Below are 21,814 nucleotides of genomic sequence, written 5' to 3' on the forward strand. Positions count from 1 at the left end.
GAAATCATTATAGAAATCGTCGTTTAATAATCTTTTTTAATATTCGAAAAAATGAATATGTGAAAAAATAAATAACCGAAAAGATAAAAATAATATACATAGATAATATACATAGAATACATAGAATAATATACATATTTATTTATTATTTTTCAATATATATTATATATTCATATAAGTTTTTCAATATACAAATTTTATCCTTTAGATAAATCCTGTCACATTTTTAATAAATTAAATTAAAATATTGGATTCTCGTAGAGATTCTTATGGAAATTGAAGAAAAATTTAAAGTCAATGTGTTTTCCCAGAATTAGCATTTCGTTGAATAATGTAATGTCATTCATTTACTTTTGCCATCTATTGAATATAGCTGCGAGTATTTTTGCGAAAAATTGTTCCACTTTTATAATAGCGAATCCCTTTTAATTTTTACCATTCAAATCGTTCTCCAATTATGAGTGTAGAATTATGCCGTACAACAATATCTTCTTGAAAAAACAATTGAATATTTTTCCGAATATTTTTTTCTTTAATTACCATACTTAATATCATTACAGGAATAATATTTCAATATTTTAATAATTCAACGATTCATTTCTTCGGAGAAATCATATTTCACCGGATGATATGATCAATTTCCATAAATAAAATATCGAAATAAAGTCGATTTGACAATCAAATGTATTTCTTCTCGAGCGAAAGAAAAAAAAATTCTCGATCTGATGATAATAAAAAAATACGATAATAAATTTCAAATAAAATAAACTAAGTAAAAAAAAAAAAACTAAACGAACGAACTTACTTTTTTATAGAGAAAAAATTCTCGATTTATTTTATCGATTGAATTGCAAGATTGGGTTGAAAAAAATCATTATCGAAATAGAACGAGCGAACCTTCCCTTCTGATACGCTATAATTAATTCTTGGAAAGACCAAAGTAAGAAATTCTTCGAATTTAGCACCTTCTTTCAAGGTACAAAATCTAACTAGGAAGGCTATCACGAACACAGCTTAATCCTAAATATTCCCCGCAAAGATGAATAGTCACGTTCCCTATGGCATCGTTTCCAGGAACACCGTGCGATCTTCAAATTAACGTGGAAACAACGTCAGTAAAAGCGTCTGGCTGTCTGCCAACTTCCTACAAGACTTGTAATACAAGTTAATCACCAACCACAAATTTCCTATGCCAATCTAAATACTATTCGTCAATATGATATACACTAACGTCTCTACTGATCGAGTAGGTATTTCTTTCTTTTTTTATTCGAATTCTCAAATTATTTTTAAAAAATTTATTGTAATTACTTCGTCCTGATTATGCTGTTATCAATAAATTTTTTTGTATAAAATTTGTTTAAATAATATATATATATATGATAAATTATATTATTATTAACATACATGTATATTTATGATCCATTTTCCATTTATAATGATAAATGATATTCCATTTATCTAATTCTTAATTCTCATCGTTCCAAAAAATTAAATAAATAATTTGGCAAACAAAATATAATATGATATTTTCTCGACGCTTTTAAAAGCTTTTCGAATTTTCTTTTTCTTTTTCTTTTTTTTAATTTGTCGCGTGTTTGTTTCTGAAGTTTAAAGAAAAATGACGAGAGGCAAGATGGTGAATGATAAAAGGAGTTGCACACCATTGTAAACAATATCGCGAGAACGAGAGGCGATGAAGGGTGGTTTTCAAGGAAAAAAAGCTCGCGGGTGTACTTCATCAATAAACGTCCGGAGTATGTGTGTTAAAATAGATTTATAGCAACAGCTGCGCCAAGAACTTGAACCGATACGAAACCTTCAACCACTCTGGTTCGCCATTCGTGATTTCTTTGTGAAACGAAAATCAATTTAGTTCGAGGGGATTTGATGATCTAATTAGAAGATTCGAAGATTCATTTGAAGTCCATTGAGTTGATGTCAGTTGAGTTGATATCAAACGCCGTGTGATTTATATAGATTTTTTTTCTCGACAGAGAAAGAGACACTGATATTTCGTTTAAAGAAATATGAAATGAAAGGAATAAAAGGAAACCTGTTTAAATTATTATAAATTTATCGTGCTTGGATCACGATGTATTATTTTTTCAAAAGTTAATCGTGTTAAATTTTTAATTGCCACGTGTTGGTGAGATTTTTAAAAAACGATAAAACGAGAATAATAATTCTAGGTTTCATAATTACGATATTTTGAAGCTTCCATTAAAATCTGATTATAAACGAAATATAGTTTTTAACAGGCAAAAGAATTCATGATAAATTACTCAGTATCTGGTTCATGCAAATTTAAGATGAATCATCCAAAGGTGTTGTCGTTCTCTACACTTCTTTTCAAGCTATTGTTTTCCTTTCAAGAAAAAATAATTATACTTGTAAGAAGACATATTATTTAAAGAATACGATCAATAATCGAAACTCTTATAAAAAAAGATAATCAAATTATTAAAACACTTTTCTAATTTTCTAAATTTAATATTTTAAAAATATAAAAATATGTATGAACTATCCATAAAGAAACAAATGAAATTTCTCTGTTATAAAAATATATTGAGATCTAACAGATTTCATCCATAATATCGTTCTTTTTTCGACTCTGTATAAAACAACTCGTCAAGTCCAGAAGAGCGAGAAAAATTGTGGTTTCAGAGTTAATCGCAGGCTCATTTAAACCTGACGTTTTTTTCTTTGAATTAAATAACTTTATAATTCTTATAACAATTTAATCTCAAATCGAGGAAGAAAAAAAATTTACAACTTTCATCGAAATATTTCATTTGTTATATAATTAAATAAAAGTTTCTCGATATTATAATAATATAAGAAAAATGTTATTATCAAAAAATTTACTCTAAATATTAATAATTTCGTATACACTTTAATTTCTTATAATATTGAACTATATTTTAATATCGATAATTAATTAAATATTCATTATCTCGATTCTATATGTATAATATTTATATTATAATCCATTCCATTAATTTCTCCTCAAAATTGCTAATTTCTATCAAATCTTGTTTAAATATCAATTATTGGATCCGGTCATTAACGAGAATCCGGTAAATATATCGTTTAAATTAGAGAGAAATATTACCTATCAGTCTCTATGCATGACTACATCTATAATCGTGTATACTAACAAATTAATGGTAACAATCTCTGTTTGTGTTAATAATTAAATTTTTAATCTATGAATTACATTTACAAAGAATTTTCAAATAATAGAATTTGGAAGAATCGTTTTTGAAATCATATTTGATTTGAGATTCAAAATTTTAAAAGTATTTTAAATATTTTTGAAATATGAATAATTTGAAGAATCATATTTGAATAAATTGAGAAGTAGTTCAGATTTGGATTAAGATTATTTAATTAAAAATCACATTGAACTAGATTAAGAATTTCTTTAAAAATTTTGTAAAATTGAACTAAATTTAAAATCTTATTAGAATCGAATTAGAGACTTTTCAAATTTTAATTAGTTCAGATTGAATTAAAATGTACCGTGCATCACAGCAAAATGTATTTTGCATAATGAATAAATATCACGTAGAAACTTTTATCTCAGCCTGTATCCACGTAATGTCTGTAGCTTAAATGATATTTAAACTTCTTTCCCCATAAATCTGCACGTGTTCAAGAAATTCCATTGTACAACAACATCAATGGTTGTTTCGTATGAAAGGTGGACTTAGTTAGGTGACCATAACTGGTGAGTATTGAGAATATTGTATCGATCTTAGCTTATTTTGTGGATGGAAGAAATAAACGTACACAAAAAAAGGTAAAATCAATAACTGCACACGATAGAAGAGATAGAAATTTTCTTGAATCATTTTCCTCAAAAATATATATGTATATATAAGTTGAAAAATGAAGAATAAATGTTAAAAAGATGCAAAAACTCCAATCATTGTGAAATTCAATACAGTTGAAATCTAGAGATTGAAGAAATTTCCAATATGGAAAATATATGTATTTGATGATATTCGAATTCATGAGAATTTTCAGAATTTCATCTAAATCACGAGGAAAACATTCTAGAAAGATTATGAAAAAAATTTTCGTCTAATTTCCAAACAAATTTCCACACTGATCTATACAAATTTCTTAATTTCAAAAATCTTTAATTTCCAAAATTTTCCTAAAATGAATTCCTGAATATGGAAAACTATGGATCTGTTCTGATATAAAATTAAACCTAAGTTTCAAAATGATTTCTGACTTACAACTAACCCAACATAAAAATGTCGTTTTCATTTTTCACTTACACAATATATTTCCAATATATAATAGGATATAAAATATTAGTACACTTTTTCTTTAAGAAAATTACTATTTAATTATTCGTATTCCTTAATAATATCACCTTTGTCCAACCTCACTTTTACCCTTCCATCTTTGACGGATTAATTTTTCTCGTATCCTTATATTTCTCTTTTTACATTGTTTTAAGATTTAAACATTCGATACACATTCAATCTCGACGCAGGAAATCTCGAACAGTGGCCAACGTATTTATACGACCGAAGTGAGAAACAGGTGTTAGAGCCAGTTACAGCTGTGCCCTATATACCTATGCTGATGATTATTGAAGATGTCCGAACCTTGTCCCGTGAAGAAGCCGACATGTTGTTACAATCAACTAACGTCCAACTAGAAGCTTGATTGCTTTGCGAAATAAACTGCTGGAAGCCTGATTGCTTCGATTCTAAGCGAACTCGATTGTCAACCTGATCGATTTTCGATTGACCACTGATGTGAGATCAAAAATATTCTGACCTCCACTTTCCAACAAGTCGTGTAATTGATTCTAACAATAATCCAGCATCTAGGTTAATCTCTAATAATTGACCGTCATTAAAGCTCGTTGATGAATCTTAAAATTTGGAAAATCGTATTATTTGTATTTATACGATACAATTATTTAAAAAAAAATATGCATAAAGGGGTTATAAAAATTATTTGTAAACGGTACAGAGAGTTTTTACAATTTTCTAATTTGAATTTTTTGAAACGAGGAATTTTGTGTACTCTGTTCAATTTTATATAAAATATCGATGTTACAAATTAAATTAAATAAAGGAAAGATAATTCAAACGTAATTCTATTGCGTAAATAAAATCGAATTTTCTATAGTTAAAAGAAAATGATCGAATAATGACGAGGTTTGCACGAAGTGCGCGAACAATTGTATCAGTTCCAATGCAGCTGTCCATACACATTACTTTCTACATTCACATGGATCGTGGAATTCGCAATTGTTCGTTTATATAACAGAAATATCCTGATTTCCTTGAAAAAGAGCTTACACTTCGATTTGATGAGGGACCTTGAAATTTCTATTCTATTCATTCTTATTATTTTTTTCATTTCCATCGATTCTCCGGTTTTTTTATCAAAATTTTAAACGATTCTAAAATTTATTTACTCACTAATATAACATTTATCACAATGATATTCCGATTCTATTGAAATTTTTTTTTTTATTCACATCCATCTTCCATTTTAAACGATAGATAAAATTTATTTCATATCTTTCGCGATACCTTTTATTAGAATGATATCCAGATCTATATTCGGGTTCGATAGAGCTTGCAATTTCTATTCCATTCCTTTCTATTGAAATTTTTTCATTTCCATTGTATCCCCCATTGTATCGAAATTTTAAACGATTCTAAAGACTATTTTTATATTATTTTTCATACTTCTCGCGATACCTTTTGTCAGAACGATTATTTTCTTATTTCGATGATATTTTTACAAACTTTCTATCCTGACACAAAGTATCGAATCGAAGTGAATTAGATGGAATCAGAAGCAGGGATGAAAATTCGAGAAACTTTCTATATTTTTTATGTATGAGTTTAAAAAATTTGAGAAATCGACTTAGATTTAAAGTTAAGAAGCAAACTGTGAAACGGTTTGTTTATTAACTTCCCTCTTTTCTTCGAGTATCTTTTCAACTCAAGTGAAATGCAGTTTAATTTAAAACTTGGAAGAATTCAAAACAATCGCTTTATCAATATAAATAGATACATTCCTCGATTCACTCTCTGCTTAAAATGTTGAGAAGAAGAAAGTTGGAAAATTCGAAGCAATAAATTTCCTCCATCTTTACTTTATTATAACAGGCATACTTAATCATTCGTGCGTGATTTCAAAAATTTGCAATCCCCAAGTAGCATTAGATCATACACTGTTTAAATAGCCATTGTAATAAATAATATACAGGTAATGCAACGCCGCCAATTTTTAAAAAATTTTAGTTCGAAACATGCAAATTTTTTTCGTGCGATAAAATACCCTGATTGCATAGTGTGCGTATTCGAGTAAATCGGTATAATTATAGATAGTTATCGGTTGAATTTAACGAACGGTCTCGACTGAAAGGACACAAAGTAATTAAATCGCGGAAGATAAAAACGCGATAGCAGGGTGGAGGAAACGAACGATTTTAACGTAAATTGATTTACATTTACGAAACAGCTTACGACAGCAAACGCTGTGGCGCTCTTCGAAACCAAAGACAAATCGTTATCAAATATTTACTGGCCTGTAATGAACCTCTTGACTCGTGGAACACGTAAACCACCCATAAAACGATAAAATCATCGCTAAACAGACTCTTTTCTCATTTCATCGACTATTTCCTGGAGAAGTTTGAATAATTTCCACGACTTTTAACTAATGATTTTGCGATCTATGATCTTGTAACGATCTTCAAATGATTTTTAAATAAAGATTCGAATAGCTTTTGATCGATGCCTCGATTGATTTTGAATGAATTTAAGGCAATCTTGAAGTAATTAGACTACGTTATCTGAATTTAACTTCAATATACCTTTAAAATTTTTAAACGATTTTAAACCGTATATAATTTTTATCAATAAAAATAAATTGAGAATTATAGAAATTTTTTAATTAAAATTGAATCAAATAATATTGAATTTTAATGAAATTGTAATTTTATAAAATAAATGGATGAAGAGATGAGAATCATGTAAATTGAAAATGATCCAGTAATTCATCATAAAATATTAAATTGAGATAATGAGAAATTAATTGGTTATGTATTATATTATAGAAGACAATTTCTAAAATTCGTATATATACATAAAAAAAACATTAATTTTGTAGTATTATAATTTTATAATTATTATGGAAATTATAAATTTAATATGACACAATGATGGATAAATTAATTAACGTCTCACTAATTATCCCGACTATATTATGAAACTTCCGTCAAATATTACACTTGCTTAATTCATTTATCATATACTATTCATCGTCTCAAAAAGATCTTGAACATGTATTATTTGCAAAATTTATTATGAAGAATTAAATTTAACGACTTCCAAACGTAACCATGATTAATCATAATTTCAATAAAATAATATCTCAAATTCTATCCTATCCAAACCTATCATAACTTATCTTCTTACCAAATATTTTCCAATAAAAAAAAAAATTTACAGATGAACCAAACTCTAATGCCCATTGAAATTTGAATAAAATATCGAAACAAACGTGTATTCATAGCGAAACTGGGGTCTAACATTTTTCGAGAATATCGAATATAAGAGAGAATAAAATCGTGGATGCAAAATAAACGGGGAATCTTCCATCGAAATTCCTTCTATCGAATTCGAATCATTTGGCCGGATATAAAATAAAACGGTATAGTAAAATAATATTATGCAATGGCATCAAACACGTCGATCGAATGGAACGAATCGATTCACGGATCAATGTTTGCCGATCAGCTGGATAAAACATACGGTGGCGGCATGTGTTATTATTTCAGCTGTGGTAAAACGGCGTCAACGATGTAATTCACGATGGATTTATCGCATCAAGAGCAGCATTTTAGCCGAGGCTCGTGACTTCATGGCTACTGAATTTAACCGATCAACTCGATCCTCGATCTCGATTTTCTTTTTTATCCTCGAACATCTCGTTTGTAATTCCGTTTATTGGCCATTTCCAACAATTTCTTGCAAAAGATGTTTTCGTTTTGTTTTCCCTCTCCAATTTAATATTATTTACTTGTCTAATTTCAACACTTGGTTATTTTTTTGAAAATTCATCGTTTGCTTCGGGAATATCGAACTTTTTTATTTTGTTCCGCTCACTTTTCAATGTCCACGAGCTTAACGCAATTGAATACGGTTATAAAATAATATTTATATCAATCTGTCAGCTATTCTGAAGGGACAGTTACAGTAGAAAGAAAATAGTCCACTGTTTGATACAATTTGCATTCCCTGGTCGAAATTTTCTCGTCATATTTCATTGTTGCTCTCGATCGCGAGTAAGTGTACATTCATTCGTTTCCCGGACGTTTTCAATCTTGATGTGTATATTCACGGAACTATGCGTCGTAAATCGAATCGAGGAAAGTAAGTAGCGAGCACCAATGAAAATATCAGCGAGACGATGCGCATACGCTCCAACGTTCGAATTAATTTATTGTACGATACGCGACATATTGTACGGTAAAAGACGATCGAGCTATGTCAAATGAAATTCATATCGTAAAAGAGAAGAGAAAGAGAAGGATAGGATAATAAAAAAAGAGAGGGTAATAAAGAAGGAAAAGAATTCCATTTCGAATAAGAATTAATTAATTTATCCGTTGTTCTTGAATAGAATGTAATTCGACTATAATTTTTTCCTTTTTGATAAAAATACCCGGTATATTCAACAGAATTTGGACTTGTTCATGTTCGGGCGAGGGCACATATCCAACACTACCATCGCGGCTTGATTAGTTTACGCGCTTCGTGATTGGCCAATGTTTTTTGTTAATAACTGTTTGTTATTAACAAAGTTCGAGTATAGTTTCTGCAAAGGAAAATGTTATTTGAAATTACATCATCCGGTTAACCGGTGTTCCCAAACTCTCTATTATGCAAAACGTACGCTAAATATTATTTTTATGTAGTTTTCATCACAACAAATCATTGTATTCGCGCAAAATCATAAATGAAAATTGGAATTTTCATACAAAAAGCGTAAAAGAAAAAAATTAAAATTTTATCGCCAAAAATCTGTCAGGAAATAAAGAGAAATATGTCATCCAAGTCAGTTTTTGTTTTATCCCGATATCCCAATCGGTTGTCAAGTTACAAAGATTTAAAGTATTCGTAGCGTTTGAGACAATGCGGAAATTATGAATGGGTGGACTTAGTAATCTATAACCGAGTAACCTATATTTTTTCCTGGAAATACGTGCTACGTTCTTTCAAGAATCACGTCTATCACTTGTCTGAAAATTTGGGATCTGTGAGACGAGGTACGAGCGAGAGAACCGAGTAATCGGCAAGAACGAAGATAATAAATGATTAAAAATTACCTTTTTCTTTACACGACCATATCTCGAGAACCGGAAATCGTATCGGGATAAATCAAAAAGAACTTTAAAGGACAAAGTCTCGCGCTTCTAACGGCCTCTCATTCATTAATAGAAAGCTACTATCCTCGAAGTTACAGCCGTTCAAAGTTTTTTTCTAATTTTAACAGAGTTTAATTTCGAATTTTAAGGTAAGTTGTATTTATTTCTAGGAAAATGTTGCTTACAACGATCTTGGCAACATTTAAATTGATTTAAAAGTCCTTTAATCGAAGTAATTGAATCTTTATCGACTAGTTTAATCACGTTAAAACGAAAATTGATTCTTTTGATCATTTCATTCAAGTTCCTAACAATCAAACGCGTTTGTAAATTAAATCTCCCTCTAAATATAATAATCAATCAGTAATATCAATAAACCGATATCTGATAAATATAATAAACTCTATCTAAACGTGAAAACATCTTTCTAAAATATTCAAGTTCGATAGTATGTAAGTATGTACTTCAATTGAATGTTCGCCAAAAGCGTTTAATTAAACTTCCCATTTCTAAAATTATAGCACGTTTTATCACGGTATTTTATTCGATTCAAAATCGCGTTTTGTATCACGTAGAAAGCACTATTTATCCTGCTACTTTTCGCGATATAGTTAATACTTGTTGAGAGATGAAGATATGTATAACAATTAGTATTCTCCTACGATATTTTTAGTCCGAGTGAATATCAAAAACTTTATGATTAATTTTTAGAAATAAATTTTAATAAAATGAAAACATTTTAATTAATATTTTAGAATCCTATGTTAAATATATGAAAAATATTATTCTATCATTGGCAACCACATGCGTTTAATTACATATTTAAATAAAAATTTTTATAATTATATAATAATTATATATAATCGCAAAAGTTTATTATTATTATTATACAACCGTAATTTAATTATATGTTTTATGACAGGATTGTAACATAAATTAATTCGTTAATTATGACAGTTTTATATTCACGTGTAAAGCACAATTGAAATAAATAAACGAATTATTTAATTTTGAAGTTGAAACTTTCGCATCGTAACATTCTAAAGAGTATCGCATATTTCTAAATTTATATGAACCACGGATAAATTATATCGCATCTTAATCCTTATTTTTAATTGTCATCCTGATATTCAAGTCGTATTCACAATACTCTAAAGATAAAAGGGCGGAAAAATTATTATGCTTTCAGTTTTAATACAATTCACTCCTACATTTTACAAAAGTGTCCCGATTATCAATCATAGATGTAGTATCGCGATGCTCGAATTATACCTTACATCGTTTCAACTAAAATAGCAGCCTGAGGAGCGTAACATATCCTGCCAGAAGTATAATTACTAGTCGTGTTTCCCGTCAGAACAAGTACAAGATTTTAAACCGTAAACTTCACGTGACTTTAATTAGTTTAACGATATAGATACACGTATTTTCATGACTGAAGATCGCAAAGTTCTAAAAATATACGATTTATTATAATTTTTATTCACCATATTACAAGTTCATCGTTCATTTTTCAAAATTCAAAACTCGAAATTTCTATACAGTTCTGATTTAAAATTCAACATTTTTCAAATTTCTGCATCTCAAATCCAAAATCTCATAATTCGTTATATATAATTCGAGATCTTTCATTGAAGAGATATAAGGAGGAATAAAGAGAGGAGATTCAAGAGACGTCTTTCATCAATATCACGGAAATATAGCGCGATCTTAATTGTAAACGATTGGAAATATGACATGATGTCGTCAAATCGATAAGAAAACAACCGAAGCGTCACAAATGAATTTCATAATTCGATATAGAGCCATCGGTTCGATCGATCAACGACTTCCAATTTAAATACGTCGATAAAACGACGCTCCATTAACTCTACATAAATAAAGGGAATTTACGTACTCAAAAAAGCTCATAATACATTTCGATCAAATTATGCAAGTTATGATATATAATAACATTTTAAAAGAAAATAATCCACAATGAGATGTCAAAATATTTTATTTTTATGCAACGTAACGCTGTTTCTTTAAAATTTGTTAAATTAGTTAAATTAGTCTTCCACAGTTTACGATCTTGACTTATGTTTAACTTTGATGTAATCAAGGAACAAAGATGCTATTCGCTATTATATCAAATAATCACCGAGTGGTTAGCAGTCAATGGATTCGTTCTTTCTAAAGGAAGTATCGTTCAAATGAGAATCTTTGTTGTACGAGTTCCTGTTTATTTTTTCTTCTCTATTTTAAAGTAACCACGTTACGATGTTACTATCAAAACTATTAATTTTTATCTCTTATCGATTGAAGAAGACAAGAATAAAATAAGTTAACTCCATTCTATTTTGTGATTCCATTTCTATTTTGTGCTTCTATAAATTACAGATAACGATTTTCATCGTGCGCCAATTAAACATAACAAAATTATGTTAACAGCGAGTCGATCAAAATTAATTCGATCCAATTCGAGCAATATAAAAGCGACACGAGACATTTAATATATTATATTCGAATAAATAAGTCTTTGAATTCATATTTCCGTTTCTATCGTTTTTACGCCAATTGATTAATTCATAATTCATTTGTGTATCCGAATACTGAGAATATTTTTCTCTTATCACGATTATGTTTCGAAGCTTCAAGGAGAAAAATTATCTTAACTAAAGGAAAATTAAAAGGAAAATCGTGTTTTAATTTAGCCTTTAAACATCAGACATCATTCATCGTACTGAATTTAATTAATATTTTAACTCTATCGTCAATTTTGTTCCATTTTCATATCAAAAGCGATGATGTAAATTTTCTGGATTTTTTTGTAAAATGATACAAGTATATACAAAATGATATATATATCTTTTTTATATTATTTAATGAATAAATAGAGAAACAATAGAATAAATATATAGAAAAATATATAAGAATATGTATAAATATATATAATGGAATTTCTATAATATCGTTTAAATGAACTGAAATAAAAATCAATTCAAAGATTATTAGATACAATCCTTTTATATATAATCAATAATTTCATTTATCGGTTTCAAAATTTTTGGGGATCCTTTTTATTGCAATTCACTGTTCGTTATCCAATTATATCCAATCATTAATACAATCATTATTTTCTTCAAAAATGTAAAGAATCAAAACAAAACAATTTTCGAAACTTTATTGATATTTTCATATCAATTTTTTATTTCAAAAATTTCAGATTTTTTCTTTTTATCACTTCAATACTTATCTTTGAATACTGAGATTAATAAAAAATCTTGATTAATACAAAGAAAAATAAATTAACATATCACTGCCAATTTTTATAACATATGATACTCTTTCCCTTTTTAATTCATTTAATTCAATAAAAATTACTTCACTAAACTATCGAAAGAAAAAAATATCATGTCCACTCGACACTCGATACACATACTCTACCATTTAACGTATCAACAGATCGTTCTTGAAAAAACAAACAAAATTAAAGCCGTATAAAACGAATCAAATGTTTTCTCGTCTCCGTTAAGTTAAACCGGAATTTATCATCTCTTTCTGCTCATAGATTCGAAAAATCCAAAAATAAACAATTCGATCGAAATTGCAAAAAGTATCGGCGAATAGAAGACTGTGAATCGTTCCAAAGCTTCATTTATTTCTACGTATATTTCACTAAAATTTCATTTATATGAATCTGTCTAGCTAGATAGATCATTCATATGAATTAATCCACTTAATTCCGCTAGTTAAATACGAAAAAACTAATAACATCGTAATATACTCTCTACTTTATTGTATAATATTTCAAATAATCAACATTTGTGTAATAAAATTTCGTTCAAACTATGCCATAGTTCTACCATATTTCTAACCTCTAAAATACTTAACCGCTTAAACGAACAAGAAGAATTTCTCGAAAGTAAATAAAAAAATCTTCCATGCATTATCACACTGTCCCCTTTATCCATTTCTCTTTCCCTCTATATTCTCTTCTTTTCTCACGAGATTCTTCTCTGCACAAAGGTACGGGGAGCGGTTCCTTTACGCGATCAAGAATTTCTCAAGGGAGAAAGATTCTCAGACCGCTTCGTCCTGATTCGATAACACGCGACCGCACGTGCAACAATCCTATCGAAACCAGGCTATCGATTAAGGGTGTACGTACAACAAGGAAAATCGCGAGGTTTCCGATAACCAAATTCGACTGACATTTGCTATTTTACGAGCTTCGAGTTCGCCCTTGTATTTTCGTCCAAGTGGATAATACATTTTGTATTGTATGGCAATTTTATTTGGCGGTGATAAAATTTAAATTTGAAGAGAAGAGAATTATAACAGGAAAGAAATTTGGGATTTGAAAGTTCAAAACAATAGATTTGAAAGTTCGGAGTTTGGTTCTCGAGAACTAATCTTAATCTTGGTTCAAGCGTTGCACTTTTTATCGCTAACATTTCACATAATAAAGTTTTTACAAGATCGCTTTCTTATAATTGAAATTCCTTTCGAATTCCTTTGAGCTTTGTCGAGGAAAGTTTTGCATTTATTATCTGTTATTAAAATCGGGACATTCCTGAAATTATTGCTTTTCAATGTTTTCGATTTCTTTTTATTGTTATAAGCTTTTATAACTTCAATTCTAATGATGCTATAAATTTTTTACAATTCTAGAAATTTTACAAATAAGATGCTTTTGTCTTGAAAAAAAATAGTTGTCAATTTAAATTAATTATTAAATCTTGAATTCCTGATTTTTAACTGATTTACAAAAGAATAGTTGATAAAATTTCCGACATCGCATGCTATTATCGCGTTAATTTCATTCGTTCAAAAAGCTCAACACATTGCCTCTATACCTTTGGCCAACCCATTTCTACAGTTTTATTGCATCGAAGATTTATTTCGAAGTTTAATTAAGGGTTAAGATTTTGATCTACCTAATGGAAAATTCTCCTTTTGCAAGATTTAACTCGAATAAAATAGGCCATGTTTTCTTTTTAATTTAATTTAATATCACAAATTGAATCGAAAATAATTTAATGTAACACGTAATATGAAATTATTCTATACTTGTATTATTTTAGCTCAAATTCCATCTACATTTCGAAATCCGAACTTCATAACATTATTCACGTATGTATTTCCACTCAAAATGTATTATTCAATCCTGTTACTTTTAAAATCTTAAATTTCAACATATTTCTCGGATTATTTGAATATATAAATTATTAAAAATTTCATGTATTGTTAAAAATTTTCATTTTATTAACTATTGTATTATTATGTTGTATTAAATAAAATATATTTCTTCGTTCATAACTCGTTATTTGCTACTAATTTTTATTGAATTTTTTCACAGAAAATATAAATATTCTGAAATTTGAATAAGAATAATTTCAGCCAATACAAAATATATATATAACTATTAAAAAAATGAACAATGTGGGAAAATATTTTGAAATTTTTTGAAAAAAAATATTCAAATATCTATCAAGATATTAAACCATTCTCAAATTGACTTTCTAATCTTATTATTAACTTTTAAAAATGTTCGAATCTCAACTTCCACATTATCATTATCCGAATAATTTATTGAATACTTAAACGGATTAATTCATTAATCGAATCGATAATTAATCAACAGTAACGTCAACTAGACATAACAAAACTCTAAGTTGCATACAGGCCTGCCTGGATAAATTATTCGGTATCGAGTCACGTAAGGTTTTCGAAACTTCGAAATTGGATCGACCACAATATAAACCACGTTTATCTCGACTGCAAAAATAAATACATACAAAGTTGCACAATAACGTTCTCGATATGGCCATTAACCATGGAGAATAGCTGTACCCTCCCGGTATCATGAAACGTACAGAGGTTGTACAACCATGGTGCATGCATGCCACGAGAATATATCTATGACCGCACTAAAATCACGAATCTATAAGACATCATCGAATATACTTTTATCAGCAAAATGCACGTTTTTAGCAATAAGATGCATCGTAATGTTGACCTATTAACTTTTCTCTTATCAAAAACTGTTATTCAATTCTATCGATTTTCATTGATTTTCAATAATTCTAATGGATTTAATAATTAAAAATTATTACAAAGTGGATTGATGATCCTTTCCATCTTTATTTTTTTTTTTCGATGCACTGTTTTCACGTGAAATTATTTTTTTAGAATAATGAATTAAAGAATTTATAGGATATCTAGAGGAAACCCTATCAGAATTAATTACATTTTAGAGTTCGCCGCGATTACTTCGTAACAGTGAGGGATTCAATTAGTAACTAATTAGGATCTAACAAAAATCGAACCAACCATGATTCGTACACGTTATAGATAGAGAGATGATTTAATTGAAACCCAACAGTGAGAAGCAATCAACAGTGAGTAAATTGTTACAATGGCCAAAATCGAATTTTATGTAATTTTGTTTATTTTTATTCTAAGGATAAAATTACCTTTAAATTTAAAAGTATCTCTTGAAAAATATTCTAGAATATTCTTTTATTATTCCTTATTGAATTTTAATGAATAAGATAATTATATATTTAATAACAATAATAACAAAACTCTTGTGAAGAATAGGAAGATTTATAAAGGCCGAATGTCAATATTCCATTTATTATGAAATTAATAGGAAAATTTTGAGTAATTTTCACATATCTTTGAAAGTTGTTCTTAAAAGTGATAAAGCCAATTTACCTTTAATTACAGATTGCATTTATGCAATATCGTATCCTTAAAGATTCTAAAATAAAAGAATAAAAGGAAAAGATAAAACTGAAGCTTAATGATAAGAAGCTACATGCAACAAACTTTCGATCTACAAACGATATAGAATTAACTCTTGTCTATGATCTGAATAACCCATTTTAAATTCAATGAACCCTGACGAGAAATAAAGAGACATTAAACTTTTCTAGATACATTAAATTAAATAAAAATAAAATTATTTAAATTAAAAATTATTCTATTAAAATAAATAAATTAATTACAATTTCTGCTTATTTCTTTTTTTTAAAAATATTATTTTTAAAATATCCTCGACAAAATTTTTAAAATATCTCTATTTCTTGTTTGGAAACAAAAATTTATCGTAGATTTCGATATTCATACACACTTCATTTTTTTCTTCGAGCATTTTGAAGAAGATCCCAATGTTTTTACGTAATAAATAACATCGTAAAAATGGGTCATAAAATCGAACATAATGTTACGTATTTAATTTAACAACCATAACTTGTAAAGTTTCCTTTCATTGAGATAGATCGCAAGCTATGTCTCAAGCGTGAAACTGCAACTTAGAGACTAACTTTCTTAACTAAACGTCGATGTTGCGATAAATTTATACATTAAGAAATACACAAATTTTATCGCGTTTAGCGTTATTTACTTCATCTTCGAACTTAATTCTCGTCTTTTATAATAATATAAAATGATTCGTTTCACGAAGAGATTAATTAAAATTCGATTACTTCGCAATCTTGATCGAAAAAAGTTAAACGAGAAACAAAGAAACAAATTTGAAATTGCATAAATTTATCAAATTGATAAGAAATATCAATTTTGGCGCGTAATTCACGAATAAAGAAAGTTAAATCGAAACGCGATACTCGCAGGTGAGAAGATAATACATAATAGCCAATTGTCTTTGAAAGAAAGAAAGTTTTGGTAAATGGTCGAAGAAAATTTTACGAGGACTTAATCGAGAAGACCCTTTGAATTTTGTATTTGAAACTGTGTACAGAAATGTGCGCCAAAGAAACTTTCTTCATTACTTTTTCTCTAGTTACTCGTTTCAAGGTTCACGAAGCACCCAAAGGCAGTACATTTCACGCAACAATAATTTTATCTTTTTTGCATTCGGCGAGATTCTTCTTTGTTTCATTCAAATGTCAATCATTTAAATATGTATAAAAGATAATTTTTCAAAATTTCGATTCGGAAAATAAATGTTCATCATTATTTGATTGAAATCGAGCAAGATCTTTTCCAATTTTCTTAATTTTATTTCAAATTCTCGCATTTTTTATATATGAAAGCATATAGAAAGTATGTTCATAAATATTAAACAAGAAGTTTAAAATTCTGGAATCGAATGTTCTAGAATTGAAAAAAATAACAGAATCATTTCCAGTTTGCTTAATTTTGAAAAATTTTCGTCTAAATAATAAAATTTTTTATTCTTGATATATAAATTTATAATAAACATATAGAATAAAAAGCAATTATAGAATAAAAAGAATAAAAATTTTATTGCTTATCTTTTTTTGAACTTCGATCTTTAGATAAATAAATAGTAAGAAAATTTCCATTCTTTTTATCATATCCTAATAAATTTTTTATTAATTATTAATATGAACAAGGAGAAACATGAGATTACTTTTACAATCAGTTTATTATTTGTAAAATAGTTGCTATTTTAAAAACTCTTTAATTCTTAACACTCGAGCATCATCGATCTCAAATAACAAACAAGATTGCAAGTCTCTACATTTAAGAGTTCTGATCAATCCAAACGGAACACGGAGTTGATCGTTTGACAAATTTATCGAGTTTAGACATCATCGTATACTTAAAGCAGTGGGTTAACAGCATGGCAAAGCGTTACAAGTGAAAATGCAGCGATGCAAGAATCTATCCTAGTCTCATGAAGTTGACAAATGAATCGTTTTGTAATAAAACGATCTCGAAATACAGCTTTGCCAGCTCGAAGTTGCGAAAATAAAAGAACCACGAGTATATAGGCATCGAAGCGCGCGCTGTTTAAAATTCGCATGCACGTAATTTGCGTGACCGGAGAAAAGAGACGATAAAAATTTAAGGGAACACGGATCAATTCATAATTTTATACTTCTTTTATCGATTCATATTTCAAGATTATAAAAATTCATTTCGTATTCTGGAAAATTTTTTATTCTAAAATTAAAAATATCACCTATTGAATATTTTATAATATATTAATACAAATAGGAAATGTGAAAAGGATTTTATGAAATCAATTATTGCGGATTTTCCTACATTGATGTTCTTTCGATTGAATAATATATGTTCAATACAATTCACAGAATATGATTTTTATCATTATCATTCTTTTTATAAAAATAGTAAACAAATCTCTTCCATATAGCATATAGAAGAAAGCGAATTACAAATAATAATCTCTTTTCCAATTGATTTGTTTCCAATAATGATATTAAAAATTTCACGTTAAATTTTAATTTAGAAATGAATAAATCTTTTTTACTTTTGAATTTTTTCCAAATGGAAATAAATATTTATTCTCGTTCTTCTGACTCTTAGATATAAAGTAACTCCGGAAGTGTCAGGGTTGATCAGTTCGCAGAGATTCAATTTAAATAATAAAACAGGGTACTCACCAAGGACACGACAATCAGCTGATGAAGCGTGCACAAAAACTGAAGTTTATAATCATTCACCGCGCTTTTACTCACGATACGATTAATCGAACGGATTTAATCGATCCATAATCGTTCAATTCTCACCAATCGAAACTTTTTAAACGGTTTGAAAAAACTAATAAATGTTTTTATAATATATTTTCATTGGTATATTATTAATTTCAGTTTATTAATAAATTTTCTTGTTCTTTTACTTTTCTCTTATTTATTCAGAACCTCAAAAAAATGCAAGTACATGATCAATTTGCTTCAAAAATATATATTGTGCAGCAAAAGTGCAGAATCTTATTGTCTATATTAAATATTAAATCGATTTCTCTTTAAGTTGTAAACGAGAAAGTTCAATTTATAATTATATATATTGTGATATATTTTATTGGAAATATATTCTATCTAACGAAAGAATCATTTACGATGTAACAATTTGGGAAAAGAATTAAAACTTTTATCAAATAAAACTTTTTTGCTCAATAATTGTGCCAGAAAAAATTTCACGCTAAATTTTTTTAATTTAATTTTATATAAATGATATGATATAAATCGTATAATTTGTTTTCTAAAAATATTTTTTATAAATATAATACAAGTTCAATAAATAAAAATATAATTATGACAAACGAGATTCAATCTCTTATAGAATAGATTTCGTTATACTCAAGTATTTCCGGTTTAGCAGGATGAAAGCCACATTGATAAAGAAGTTCAGAATACTTGTCGGCTAAAGAACAATTAAGCTACACGAAATCTTATGAACGATAGTAACTATTCTGATTAAAATTTTATTTATACAAGATTCGTTTTTCTATAAAAAGAACAAATATTTTCTAGACTAGAATATTTTCTAAACTTTCGTTAAAAAAAATATACTGTAATTATTATTTAAAAGTGTTGATCGAAAATAATTTATTATATGATTTTACAAAAATTTAATTATAAATGACATATAGATGAACAACTGACAACAACTTTATATCTTTGAATACATCGATCTAACCTCACTAAGAAAATTAATCAATCTATTTTTGTTGCATAAGAATTTTTTAATATTGAACGTTATCTTATTTAAATAATAAATTTAAAAAAGTTTTGATAATAAATTATGTGAAATAAAATGACATCTAATTTAACTACGTTGATACGATATTTGAATATTCAATATTTGAAAATATATGACGCTTCATAATTTCGATAATAAACTAATGACGAGAATATAGAGGTCGTTAAAAGAGAATTCATATATAAATGGCGTCGAAATCAAAATTTGTGTACCTACCAATGTTTGTATATAGCAAATCTTCAGTTGCTTCGTACCAATATTATTTTTATGGATAAATTACCATAATATTATAATGCAACATTATATAATAAAAGATTTCGTTAACAGATATCATTAAATTTGAAATGATTGGAATTGGAATGTCTTTAAACTGTCACTTTTACTGTAAACCATTTATGATCGTTATCGAACAATTTTATATAAATTCCACAGTTATTATTATCGTTTTGTCATTGTTATTGAATTATCGTTTTGACACACGACGCTTCTATCATTTTTTTGTATTAGAACCAAGTAAATGCACACTGCCAAGTAATCACCAAAACTAAAAAACTTTTTCGAACGAGAACTTTAAAAACTGCGAATCACGCGGCCACGCAACAGCAACTGAACGCTTCTTGTGATAGAAAACGTGACTCGAAGTGCGCGCGCAACCACTAGCGCACCACCAGCGCTAACGACGTTTCAACCCTTACCGTCTACCGCGCATACTCTACAAGGCGGTTAAATTCAAATTAGCGCTAAATCTAAAACTAAATTTTGAGAGCCTTCATATTATTTTTAAGTCATAATTAATTATCAACTCAATACAAAATAAAATATTAGATGTTATAAGATGTTACAACATAAAAAAGGACAATTTTTTAATTTTCTATTAATAAACTTTTAATAAACTCTTTGAACCGAATTTGATTTTTCTTTTTAAAAAATTATTTTCACTATTCAAAAATATTTATATCTTATATTTTTTTTAAATAAAACATTTTTTATTAAAGTAATTTATAGATAATTGTTTTTTGAATATTTAGAAATGTTTGTGAATTATAAAAAAAAATGTTAATAATTTAATAAAGACAGTCTGAAATTTATAAAAAGGATAGCTTATCAGTAATATATACACTTAATAATAGATATGTTTAATATTTTAAAATTGCATAATATTTTAAATAATATTATACTGCAGAATTGCCAAAATTTTTTAAAAACTGGCATTAACCGAACAAGTGCATGAAGTGAAAGTAGTAACTTGAAAGTAGTAATTTAACTATTGTTGAGTCATTATTATCAAATCTGATATATTTCTTATTATAAGAAAAACTAAACTAATCACATGAACAACAATAATTTTTTCTATAACTATACGAATAAATATTCCTTCAGAATGAATTTATATATATTACAAAATTATAATATTATGAAAATTGGATTATTTTGTAAATATACGAACAATAATTGCAATAAAATTGAAAGCATTACTTAGTAATGTTTTAAATATTAAACAAATAAAATTTAATACTTTTATTTTATTTTGATATGTATATTGAAAAAATTTTCAAAAAACTATAAAATATAAAATGAATAAGAAAATGGAAATATAGAATGTAAAAGAACTTTCATAAGCATCGTTATTTTATTAACAATGTTACACGCACAATCATACATAAAACAACCTTGGCTATAGTTATTGAATGCTGCTCATTTTTAAAAACGAGCCTCGCTATATTGTTCTAAGTCGTTATCTGTATGCCATGTTCGTGTTGTATGCCAGTACATTATGTCGATTATACAAAATTAACAATATCACTTTGTAAATACAGGATAATTTAACTGACAAAAAGAAAAGAAAGAATAAGGAAAGATAAAGGATCGGAAGGAAGGCAACGAAAGAAATCGGATATGTGATCATAAAATAGA

General features: G+C 27.6%; 1 protein-coding gene across 2 annotated transcripts in view; it reads right to left on the reverse strand.

Moving 5' to 3' along the window:
• The window catches only part of LOC107997720 (calcitonin gene-related peptide type 1 receptor), a 100,018-nt gene extending 78,506 nt beyond the window's left edge, over positions 1-21,512 (reverse strand). For both annotated transcript variants that reach the window (XM_028666661.2, XM_028666663.2), the window contains exons 1-2: positions 20,117-21,512; positions 18,802-19,059 (exon numbers count right to left, since the gene is read on the reverse strand). The gene's annotated coding sequence lies outside the window, so the exon portion shown is untranslated. The remainder of the gene's footprint in view (positions 1-18,801; positions 19,060-20,116) is intronic.
• Between the last annotated feature and the right edge of the window lie 302 nt (positions 21,513-21,814).

The sequence above is a fragment of the Apis cerana genome, linkage group LG11 (genome assembly GCF_029169275.1).
Source record: "Apis cerana isolate GH-2021 linkage group LG11, AcerK_1.0, whole genome shotgun sequence".
NCBI lineage: Eukaryota > Metazoa > Arthropoda > Insecta > Hymenoptera > Apidae > Apis > Apis cerana.